The sequence below is a fragment of the Leiobunum rupestre genome, chromosome 5, assembly GCF_980474605.1.
Source record: "Leiobunum rupestre chromosome 5, qqLeiRupe1.1.hap1, whole genome shotgun sequence".
Lineage (NCBI taxonomy): Eukaryota > Metazoa > Arthropoda > Arachnida > Opiliones > Sclerosomatidae > Leiobunum > Leiobunum rupestre.
Window position 1 is genome coordinate 72,883,335 of NC_143388.1, and position 10,797 is coordinate 72,894,131.

At 37.1% G+C, this 10,797-nt stretch overlaps 2 pseudogenes; both read right to left on the reverse strand.

Moving 5' to 3' along the window:
• Positions 1 to 2,164: 2,164 nt before the first annotated feature.
• Positions 2,165 to 2,319, reverse strand: LOC149945821 (5.8S ribosomal RNA; annotated as a pseudogene).
• A 699-nt stretch (positions 2,320 to 3,018) lies between these two features.
• Positions 3,019 to 4,567, reverse strand: LOC149945822 (small subunit ribosomal RNA; annotated as a pseudogene).
• Positions 4,568 to 10,797: the final 6,230 nt, after the last annotated feature.

The following is a 10,797-nucleotide window of genomic DNA, read 5'->3' on the forward strand; positions in this document are numbered from 1 at the left end:
TACTTAAATATTTTACAGTGAATTTATTGCTATGTAGTTAATTTCCATTTTTTCGTTTTTCAAGCTTTTATTGTATCATTTTCTTTGTTTTTTAAGCTAGTTTAGTTATAAAAGAATTTTTAATGTTAAAACTGGCGCCATCTATGAAAGTTATACAGGCCTTAGTATAGTCTAACATTTCGATAAATCTTTTTTGAGTTTCGTGTGTTCCACTGTATCCCAAAAATATCTTTTGTAAAACCTTTTTCAAAGAATTGACGGCAGTGTAGCCCAAGATTAATAGAAACGCTAATGAGTGTAGCCGCCGGACTAAGGAAAGCAAAATTCGTATTTTGACAACTCTAATTTATGTTTCATTATTTTCGAGTTTTAGTGAAATATTTTTAATTTATTTTTAATAAAATTTTTAATTTTTCAATATCTATTAAATTAAAATCTTCAATTTTGCGCCCCTACAATTTTTGCGCCCTGGGCCGCTGCCCTACCCAAGGGACGGTGCTGCTTAGAGTGTACTATTTTGGAGGGACTCGCTGATCGAAGTATTTCTGAAGACTTCGCCAGAGTACGCGATAGTTCGGTGTACCCTTATTACAAAGACATAAAACCTACAATATTATGTGAAAATGACCTTCTTAAAAATTTGCCAATACATATTAGGCGCTGTATTAACTTTATTTGCCTTTCACCGTTTGACATATTTACAAAAATTGGTTGGATAAAATTAGATAATACATCCGATTTTTAAGCGTGTAATGAAAATAGTGCTGACGATTTATGCCACTTACTTATTCATTGTAATATGTACACCGAATCTAGACCTCATTTTCTTTCTGTTAATAGATATAAATTTGTAGATAACTTAACCCTGCTAACAAGATGTGATATTTTCGAAATACGAGCTGTTCTCTCTTCACAGATTTCGATATTAGTAATACATCACCTATTATAAAATAATAGTAATAAGTACCGAATCGAACATTTGAAGCTATGCTTATATTTTTCTTTTTTTTATTTAAATCTTGCCTAATTTTCAAGTAAACGGAATGTGAAAATGTCAGAGCAATAAAGAAATTTATTATCATTATTATTTTTATTAAATTACTCAATTCCTCGTCGAATCTTTTATTTTCGCTCTGAAACATTTCCGCAAACTTTATACTGCTCTTAAATTCTAAAAAATATCGACTTTGCGCCTGTGGTGTGGTTTCGCACTCTGGAAGTTGACAAACCCATTTACGAAAGCTCATTACAGCTTTAAGAAATGAAATCGCCACTTAGACCAGACATTGCACTCTATCGCAACTGAACGAAAAGAAAAACTCTTCTACTTCTAGATTAATCGGAGAGTTTCTCTTTTAACGAGATCCTTTTATCCTAGCAGGTACTTTCCTACAGGTTTAAAGTAAACTGGATTTGTTGGTTGTTTGATGTTGACTTAACCGCGTCCCCGATACTTTGATCTGCTAACTTAAAACACCTATCTTAACATATTTCCGTTGAAAAACGTTTCCCAAATTTATTCCCAGTTAAAAATCATACTTTCCTGCACTAAATTGTCCATTGCTAATTACTGACTTTTCACTTTTGGGTTTCACACTCAAGGGAATCAAACTATCTTAATCGATGACTCTGATGGATATAAGTATGAATTTTTATTTATCAACCATAAGACAAAATAGAAAATAATTTTAATAATCCTCACAGTTTGAGCTGTCTCAGTTTCTTCTAAATAGGATTACGAAGAAAGCCACAGTTTGTTTATTCTTTAAATACTGCAACGTTAACTGTCAGCGTTTTGACCTCCAACGGTTTTCGGGATAAAGATTTTGCGCATTGCTAGTGTGTGATGTACAATAAAGTTTGTACGACAGAGAGGATCATTTAAAAAGTGCTTTTGACTCTGTTTCGTTATATTTATTGAAAATGTAGGGGCTACCGTATTTTCACAGATTTTTAAAACGCTGCGGTGTCTTTTTAACTACAAAATATGATATAACGAATATTTTAATTAAACCAAAAACTTCTACAAGATATAAAGAGCTATATAATATGTTAAATTCCCGATAATTTATTTCCATTTTCGTGGGTAAGTTACGCTTCCTAGAACCCGGTGAGGTGCAGGGGTCCTACAAGGTCCCGTCTCAGTCAATGACAGACTGACCGCCGTCGCTAGTACCCTGTTCAAGAATCTGTTATAATTCGTTGACTTTTGTGGGTTCGAAAGATAAGTGCTCAATGTGTCCTGCATTTTACACCAAGTCTCGCAGCTGGCTGCGTTCTTCATCGACTCACGAACCGAGTGATCCACCGCTTAGAGTCGTATATAATTTTTGCAATATAAGAACCCTTGCAATATAGAAGAAAAAAAGGCGAACGCCGTCGTCGCAAAATGACGGACGCTCTTTGGCGGAAGTTATACGGAAAAAGAACCCATCGAGCTGCCACGACGCCTTAAATCGTGGCCCGAGCCTTCCGGCGTACTTACGCTCTGACACGACGGGTTCCCACTCCACGAACGAAGCGCACTACGACGTTCATGGATATTTTTTTATTTTAGAGAGTATTAGAAAGTTGTTACCGAATTGCGCGGGGCGATCGTTTTGAAAGAAGCGCGCAAACACCCACGGGCTCTCGTTCTCTCGCTCGGAGAAAGAGAAGAAAAACGAAATTGAGATCAGACCGTCGTAGAATCAAGAGGAACCCTAGTCACACTTGCGTGCTTTCGGCGAAACTCGAAGTTTCTTCGACGCGGGCGTTAGTCGGTACCGGATCGATCGGCTCGGCTTCCAACTGCAACGCGCCCGTCCTTTCTCGGCATCGTTCTTCAACGCACTACAATCGGTGACTCGTGTACTAACTCTCTAGGAGTTCCGAAGCCTAAGGGTATTACTTTTCCATAGCACTCGCCTCCGCGAAAACCCCAACGAAACCTCCAATTTTTCGAAGTGAAACGTTTTTTTAGCCTAATCGAGAAAAAAATTCCGGCTCCGGTTAACGTTATCATAACCACAGTATCGATAATGATCCTTCCGCAGGTTCACCTACGGAAACCTTGTTACGACTTTTACTTATGAATCGCTCTTACTGGGAATTCCTCGTTCAAGGGGGACAATTACAAGCCCCTATCCCTATCACGAAGGAGGTTCATCGGGTTACCCAGTCCTGCCGGACAGGGGTAGACATCTAAGGGCATCACAGACCTGTTATTCCTCTGTCTCGTGCGGCTAAACGCCGCTTGTCTCTCTAAGTGATCGGTCACCTATTTAGTAGAGTCTCGATCGTTATCGGAATTAACAAGACAAATCGCTCCACCAAATAAGAACAGCCATGCACCACCACCCACCGAATCAAGAAAGAGCTCTTAATATGTCAATCCTTCCGTTGTCCGGGCCGAGTAAGTTTTCCCTTGTTGAGTCAAATAAGACCCTAGGCTCCACTCCTGGTGGTGCCCTTCCGTCAATTCCTGTAAGCTTCAGCTTTGAAACCATACTTCCCCCGGAACCCACAAACTTTGGTTTACCGGAAGCTGCCCGCCGAGTCAATTGAGTAACTCAGGCGGATCGCTGTTGGCATCGTTTATGGTTATCTGGTCGCCTTCGAACCTCTAACTTTCGTTCTTGATTAATAAAAACATTCTTGGCAAATGCTTACGCTGTAGTTCGTCTTGCGACGGTCCAAGAATTTCACCTCTAGCGTCGCAACACGAATGCCCCCGTCTGTCCCTTTTAATCATTACCTCGTGTTCCGAAAACCAACACAATAGTCCTCTTCCATTATCCCATGCACCATTATTCAGGCGGGACGCCTGCTTTGAGCACTCCAATTTTTTCAAAGTAAACGTGGCGGGACACTCAACCAGGAGCACCGAAGGAAAACCACCAGGATGTTCTGGCCAGGCAGTAGCCGCCGAAGTGGACCGCCCGTCTGTAACTGAGATTAAATTACGAGCTTTTTAACCGCAACAATTTTAATATACTCTATTGGAGCTGGAATTACCGCGGCTGCTGGCACCAGACTTGCCCTCCAATGGATCCTCGTTAAAGGATTTAGAGGGTACTCATTCCAATTACGGGGCCTCAAAAGAGTCCCGTATTGTTATTTTTCGTCACTACCTCCCCGTGCCGGGAGTGCGTAATTTGCGTGCCTGCTGCTTTCCTTGGATGTGGTAGCCGTTTCTCAGGCTCCCTCTCCGGAATCGAACCCTGATTCCCCGTTACCCGTAACGACCATGGTAGGCGCGTAGCCTACCATTAAAAGTTGATAAGGCAGACACTTGAAAGGAACATCGCCGATACAAGATCGTGCGATTTGCCCAAAGTTATCCTGAGTCGCCAAGGTAAACGGGCCGAAGCCCCATTGGTCTTAGTCTAATAAAAGCACTCGTTCCCGAAGGTCGGAGCTCTGCTGCATGTATTAGCTCTAGAATAACCACAGTTATCCAAGTGAAAAATTACGATCCAAGAAACCATAACTGATTTAATGAGCCATTCGCGGTTTCACCTTATTTCGGCATGAACTTAGACATGCATGGCTTAGTCTTTGAGACAAGCAACCAGGTAACAACGTGAAACGTCGTTAGTACCGCTAAAGAATTCTAAAAAGAGCGCTAAAAGCGCAGCGTGTTCAGAAAAACATTAGCGGTCGTTCGACGGCTTTTGGAAAACCGTCGCAACTTACTCGGGAAAAGGCTTCGCTTGACGCGAGCGCCGTAGTCACCGATAATTTTTCTCGACTCGCTCACAACCATGGCGGCGTATTTCAGCCGCCTAAATCGTCGTATAGATAGTGTGAGGAAATGGCCGGAAACGAGGCCGCCATCTATTCGCGAAACGGTGCTCAATCTACAACGCACCTCCCAGGAGGACGTATGTGAGCTAGCTGTTACGCGAGGAAATCTGACGGATTACCAGTTTGACTTCACTACATATAGTACTGAGAATACAAATGGTGCCGTTTCTCTAAATTGGCTGCCAGAATGTAAATTTTGATCATTTACGTCAAAATATTTATTTCACGTGACATAGAAATATTTTGACGAGGGGAACTTGACATAGCAATTTTTCGATGAATTATTTAAACGGGACATTAAAATATTTCGACGGCCGTTTGGCTACGGGGAAGCGGGTACATGTAATATTTCGACGGCCGTTTGGCTACGGGGAAGCGGGAACATGTAATATTTCGACGGCTGTTTGGCTACGGGGAAGGGAAGAGATTTCTCAACGTCACGTTTATTAATATTATTAACTTTAATGTGTGCATTAGAATTGTTACACTTTTCTATAAATATCAATACTCTAACTTGCTAGTACTAGTACACTTGGATTTCTACCAAACGCAGGTCACTAAACTAATCAAAATATTTTTAAATAGGATTTTTTTCGTCAATTTTTAAATATTTTTTCTTATTTGTAGCATTTTCAAATTATTGAATAGGGTAAATTGGGATAAGTGAAAATATTTGTGAATAATTTCTAATTAAACCAGCAAAATAGAAAATTGGGTCTACGCGAAAAACAGAATACAGTTTTATACTCCTATCATATTCATAACACGAGCTTTAGCCCCGTCCGTTGCTGGTAGATATATTTAGTTTGTAAAAAATTTCCGTTGAATTACACAACAGTGAAATAAAAACGTGAGAGCAGTAATCTAAAATTTTTTAAATATTCAATACATTTATTTTATTTAAATAATGTTTATATATGTTCTCGAGAGCTCTCATTTTCAATAACTCTTATGCTTCGTATCTCAAGTCTATATAAAAAGTTTAGTTAGGACCAATCGACACCTATTCATTAGATACACATTTGTAGCAAGTTAGAATAAAATTACCTAATTAAACCATGTAACTATCTTTGCGTGATTTACTTACATTTAAAAAAATACAGCGTTTTTACCTTCTTTAATTAAATATTATAAAAAAACCTCTAGTGAAATAAGTCCGCATTAATTACAAGTTAACTCACTGAACGGTTCGCCTAAAGCTTTATTTCATACTGTTATATTTTATATATTGAATTTGGAATTTCAAAAGTAAGATTTGCGTTGAATTCTCTGAAAGTTAGGGAAGGTTCGCTGTTTTTCAAGTTCATTTTGGACCTGTACATGTTTCAATTTAACTTTTTAAGTTTATTATTCATTACTCTCACTGGGTGGTTCGCCTAAAGCTTTATTTCATACTGTTATATTTTATATATTGAATTTGGAATTCCAAAAGTAAGATTTGCGTTGAATTCTCCGAAAGTAAGGGAAGGTTCGCTGTTTTTAAAGTTCATTTTGGACCTGTACATGTTTCAATTAAACTTTTTAAGTTTATTATTCATTACTCTCACTGAACGGTTCGCCTAAAGCTTTATTTCATACTGTTATATTTTAAATATTGAATTTGGAATTCCAAAAGTAAGATTTGCAGTGTATTCTCCGAAAGTTAGGGAAGGTTCGCTGTTTTTAAAGTTCATTTTGGACCTGTTCATGTTTCAATTCAACTTTTTAAGTTTATTATTCATTACTCTCCCTGAGTGGTTCGCCTAAAGCTTAATTTCATACTGTTATATTTTATATATTGAATTTGGAATTTCAAAAGTAAGATTTGCGTTGAATTCTCTGAAAGTTAGGGAAGGTTCGCTGTTTTTCAAGTTCATTTTGGACCTGTACATGTTTCAATTCAACTTTTTAAGTTTATTATTCATTACTCTCACTGAACGGTTCGCCTAAAGCTTTATTTCATACTGTTATATTTTAATTATTGAATTTGGAATTCCAAAAGTAAGATTTGCAGTGTATTCTCCGAAAGTTAGGGAAGGTTCGCTGTTTTTAAAGTTCGTTTTGGACCTGTTCATGTTTCAATTCAACTTTTTAAGTTTATTATTCATTACTCTCACTGAGTCGTTCGCCTAAAGCTTAATTTCATACTGTTATATTTTATATATTGAATTTGGAATTTCAAAAGTAAGATTTGCGTTGAATTCTCTGAAAGTTAGGGAAGGTTCGCTGTTTTTCAAGTTCATTTTGGACCTGTACATGTTTCAATTCAACTTTTTAAGTTTATTATTCATTACTCTCACTGAACGGTTCGCCTAAAGCTTTATTTCATACTGTTATATTTTAATTATTGAATTTGGAATTCCAAAAGTAAGATTTGCGTTGAATTCTCTGAAAGTTAGGGAAGGTTCGCTGTTTTTAAAGTTCATTTTGGACCTGTACATGTTTCAATTCAACTTTTTAAGTTTATTATGCATTACTCTCACTGAACGGTTCGCCTATAGCTTTATTATATACTGTTATATTTTAAATATTGAATTTGGAATTCCAAAAGTAAGATTTGCAGTGTATTCTCCGAAAGTTAGGGAAGGTTCGTTGTTTTTAAAGTTCATTTTGGACCTGTACATGTTTCAATTAAAAATTTTAAGTTTAAAAATCATTACTCTCACTGAGTGGTTTGCCTAAAGCTTAATTTCATACTGTTATATTTTATATATTGAATTTGGAATTCCAAAAGTAAGATTTGCGTTGAATTCTCCGAAAGTTAGGGAAGGTTCCCTGTTTTTAAAGTTCATTTTGGACCTGTACATGTTTCAATTTAACTTTTTAAGTTTATTATTCATTACTCTCAATGAGTGGTTCGCCTAAAGCTTTATTTCATACTGTTATATTTTATATATTGAATTTGGAATTTCAAAAGTAAGATTTGCGTTGAATTCTCTGAAAGTTAGGGAAGGTTCGCTGTTTTTAAAGTTCATTTTGGACCTGTACATGTTTCAATTCAATTTTTTAAGTTTATTATTCATTACTCTCACTGAACGGTTCGCCTAAAGCTTTATTTAATACTGTTATATTTTATATATTGAATTTGGAATTCCAAAAGTAAGATTTGCGTTGAATTCTCTGAAAGTTAGGGAAGGTTCGCTGTTTTAAAGTTCATTTTGGACCTGTACATGTTTCAATTTAACTTTTTAAGTTTATTATTCATTACTCTCACTGAGTGGTTCGCCTAAAGCTTTATTTCAACCTGTTATATTTCATATATTGAATTTGGAATTCCAAAAGTAAGATTTGCGTTGAATTCTCCGAAAGTTAGGGAAGGTTCGCTGTTTTTAAAGTTCATTTTGGACCTGTACATGTTTCAATTCAACTTTTTAAGTTTATTATTCATTACTCTCACTGAACGGTTCGCCTAAAGCTTTATTTCATACTGTTATATTTTAAATATTGAATTTGGAATTCCAAAAGTAAGATTTGCAGTGTATTCTCCGAAAGTTAGGGAAGGTTCGCTGTTTTTAAAGTTCATTTTGGACCTGTACATGTTTCAATTTAAGTTTTTAAGTTTATTAATCATTACTCTCACTGAGTGGTTTGCCTAAAGCTTTATTTCATACTGTGATATTTTATATAGTTAAATTGTAATTCCAAAAGTAAGATTTGGATAGATATTAAAATTAAGCTTCGAGAAACAGCCATTTCTAGAGTACATTTTTCATCCCATAGTCTTATTTTTTTTTAAAGAATAGTATTAAATGGCTTAGTTTTATTTTGCTTCTGATTTGAAAATTAATTTTATTGTTTTTTTACATTTGTATAAGGAAGGTTATTTAATTTTTTAATAGTTTAGTTTATTTATTTTGTTATTTACAAATTAAATAACTATATATATTTTGAAATTTATATGTTAACTGCTAATACTTGAGTTTCCAACTTTCGAAAACCTATCGTAAAAATTTAATAACCTTATATAATAAATTTAAATTCTTAATTTTTATGCGGAGTTCGTGTTATTACAATCAAATTGTACACTTGTTGCTGGATTTTTTCCGTTATCTTGTATTTTAATGTTTTTAATAAAATTTTAATATCAAGTTTGGCTTTTTAAATTATTTGTTCAGAATACGATATCCAATGAACGTCCTAGTTTCATCCCTATTGAGCCTGATTGAACCAAATTAAGGGCCTAAAGACATCTCTAGGTTTTATAGAAAGACATCCAGGGGACGATCGCCGTTGGACGTCCGAAAACTCGTCCCCGGGACGTATTACGGCTATAGACAAACCGGACGTCCTACCGACGTCAATCCCGGATTTTGGGATGTCCTACGGACGAAGGCAAGATCCGAGTGTGACGTCTATCGGATGTCCAAAGGACGTTCTTGTGTTTGCTGGGATTTTTTAAAACCCTTACCTAACTTAAAAAGTCGACAAAGACGGTCATTCAAATTACAATATAGACCTCTAGCCGACATCGTTAAGTAAAAAAAGAACAGATTTCGGCCCGGAAAATGTAAATTTAATTATTTCCTAAAGGGTACAATATCATATACTTTTGCTCTAAATTTATAAACACTGTTCAAAGAGGACGGAGTCTCCCAACAAGTTCCGACATCACAAATAATTACATCCGTTGCATTAACAATAAAAAGATTAGGCTTAATAGTAAAATTAGTTTTTGTCGATTCATTAAAAAGCCTTAACACGGGTTCCTGGTGTATCACCCTACCAGAGCCATGAATTGGTTTAGCCAAATAGTTAAGATTTTTATGGTGTCTAACGCACCGAATAGCATGAGTTAAGGGGCACCCCTGACTAATATGAGATAATTATTCGACTTTATTGCAGCCAAAACGACAAGACCGCTCTCCATTCATATTCGCAGGCGCCCCTCTACAGTGGAGAATATTGTATATTAACTTGAGCTGTCTGATAAATCTATTAGAGATCTGGTTTTGGGCTTAGTTACCCAACCAGGAGTTATTAACAGAGGGACTCCCTTGTTGAAGGCCAGAACCACAAACCGAATGACTCAACTGATTTCGGTGATACTGTTTAACCGCACTACAATTAGGAGAGATTTCATTTAGCATCGAGAGATCCCGTGAAGCTTGTTTATTAGTGAACTCCGAGTCAAGCAATCTCTTAACTACCGTAGATTTGTTAGTTCTTAGAGCTTCGAGCCGATTTAAAAAATTCAGAGTCATACGAAATTGAAAAGAAAGAATCCCCAACCCACCATCTCTAACTGAAGAATAAAAGACAGAATCTGGAGTATAATGGGGCAAATGCAACGTGACTTTACAAAAATGTCGCACCTTCGCCTCAAACGCCTTTAACGCACCCAAAGTAGAGTAGCCTAGAGAGAAATGAGAAATAATCTCAACACCACTAACTTCTGAAAAGGTTTAAGGCAAGACTTCCTCAATAAATCCAGTTTCAACTCCAACTTGTCAACTTTAGACTTCAGTTTGCCATTAAAATCGTAGTCAATCCCCAGGTAGACAAACGATTTGCCACTCTTAATAATTGGATTATCAAGATCATCCAGCTTGAAAACAGCCTGCTGTAGCGGGACAATTTAGCCAGACTTGCCGTTCTTACGAAATACCAACGACACACATTTGTAAACGTTTACCTTCAAACACTGCTCCTCAAAAAAGGCAGAAGCAATTTCCAACATTCGAACCCTCCCATATTCAGTAGAACTGAGGAAAATTATATCGTCGCCATATGCAATAATTGTAACCGACAAATCCCACATTTGTAAACCCAAATTCTCATAGTTACTCCCGCAGTTTACCCGTTTATTTGGACATGTTGTCAGAATTTATAGCCCGGTGTACCGGTAACAAAAAACCACACCACCGGGGGCCTATCATCAGAATGCCCTACGCCAGCGTCCACAAGCCTGGACAGCTGACAAAACCAGCATGGGTAGTAGAACCCTACTACTGATGGTCGCACCCTCGACGCAAGCCGCTCAACCCAGCCGAGGCGGCCAGTTTGCCCGGCCCCTCTCCATTAGCCTGGGCC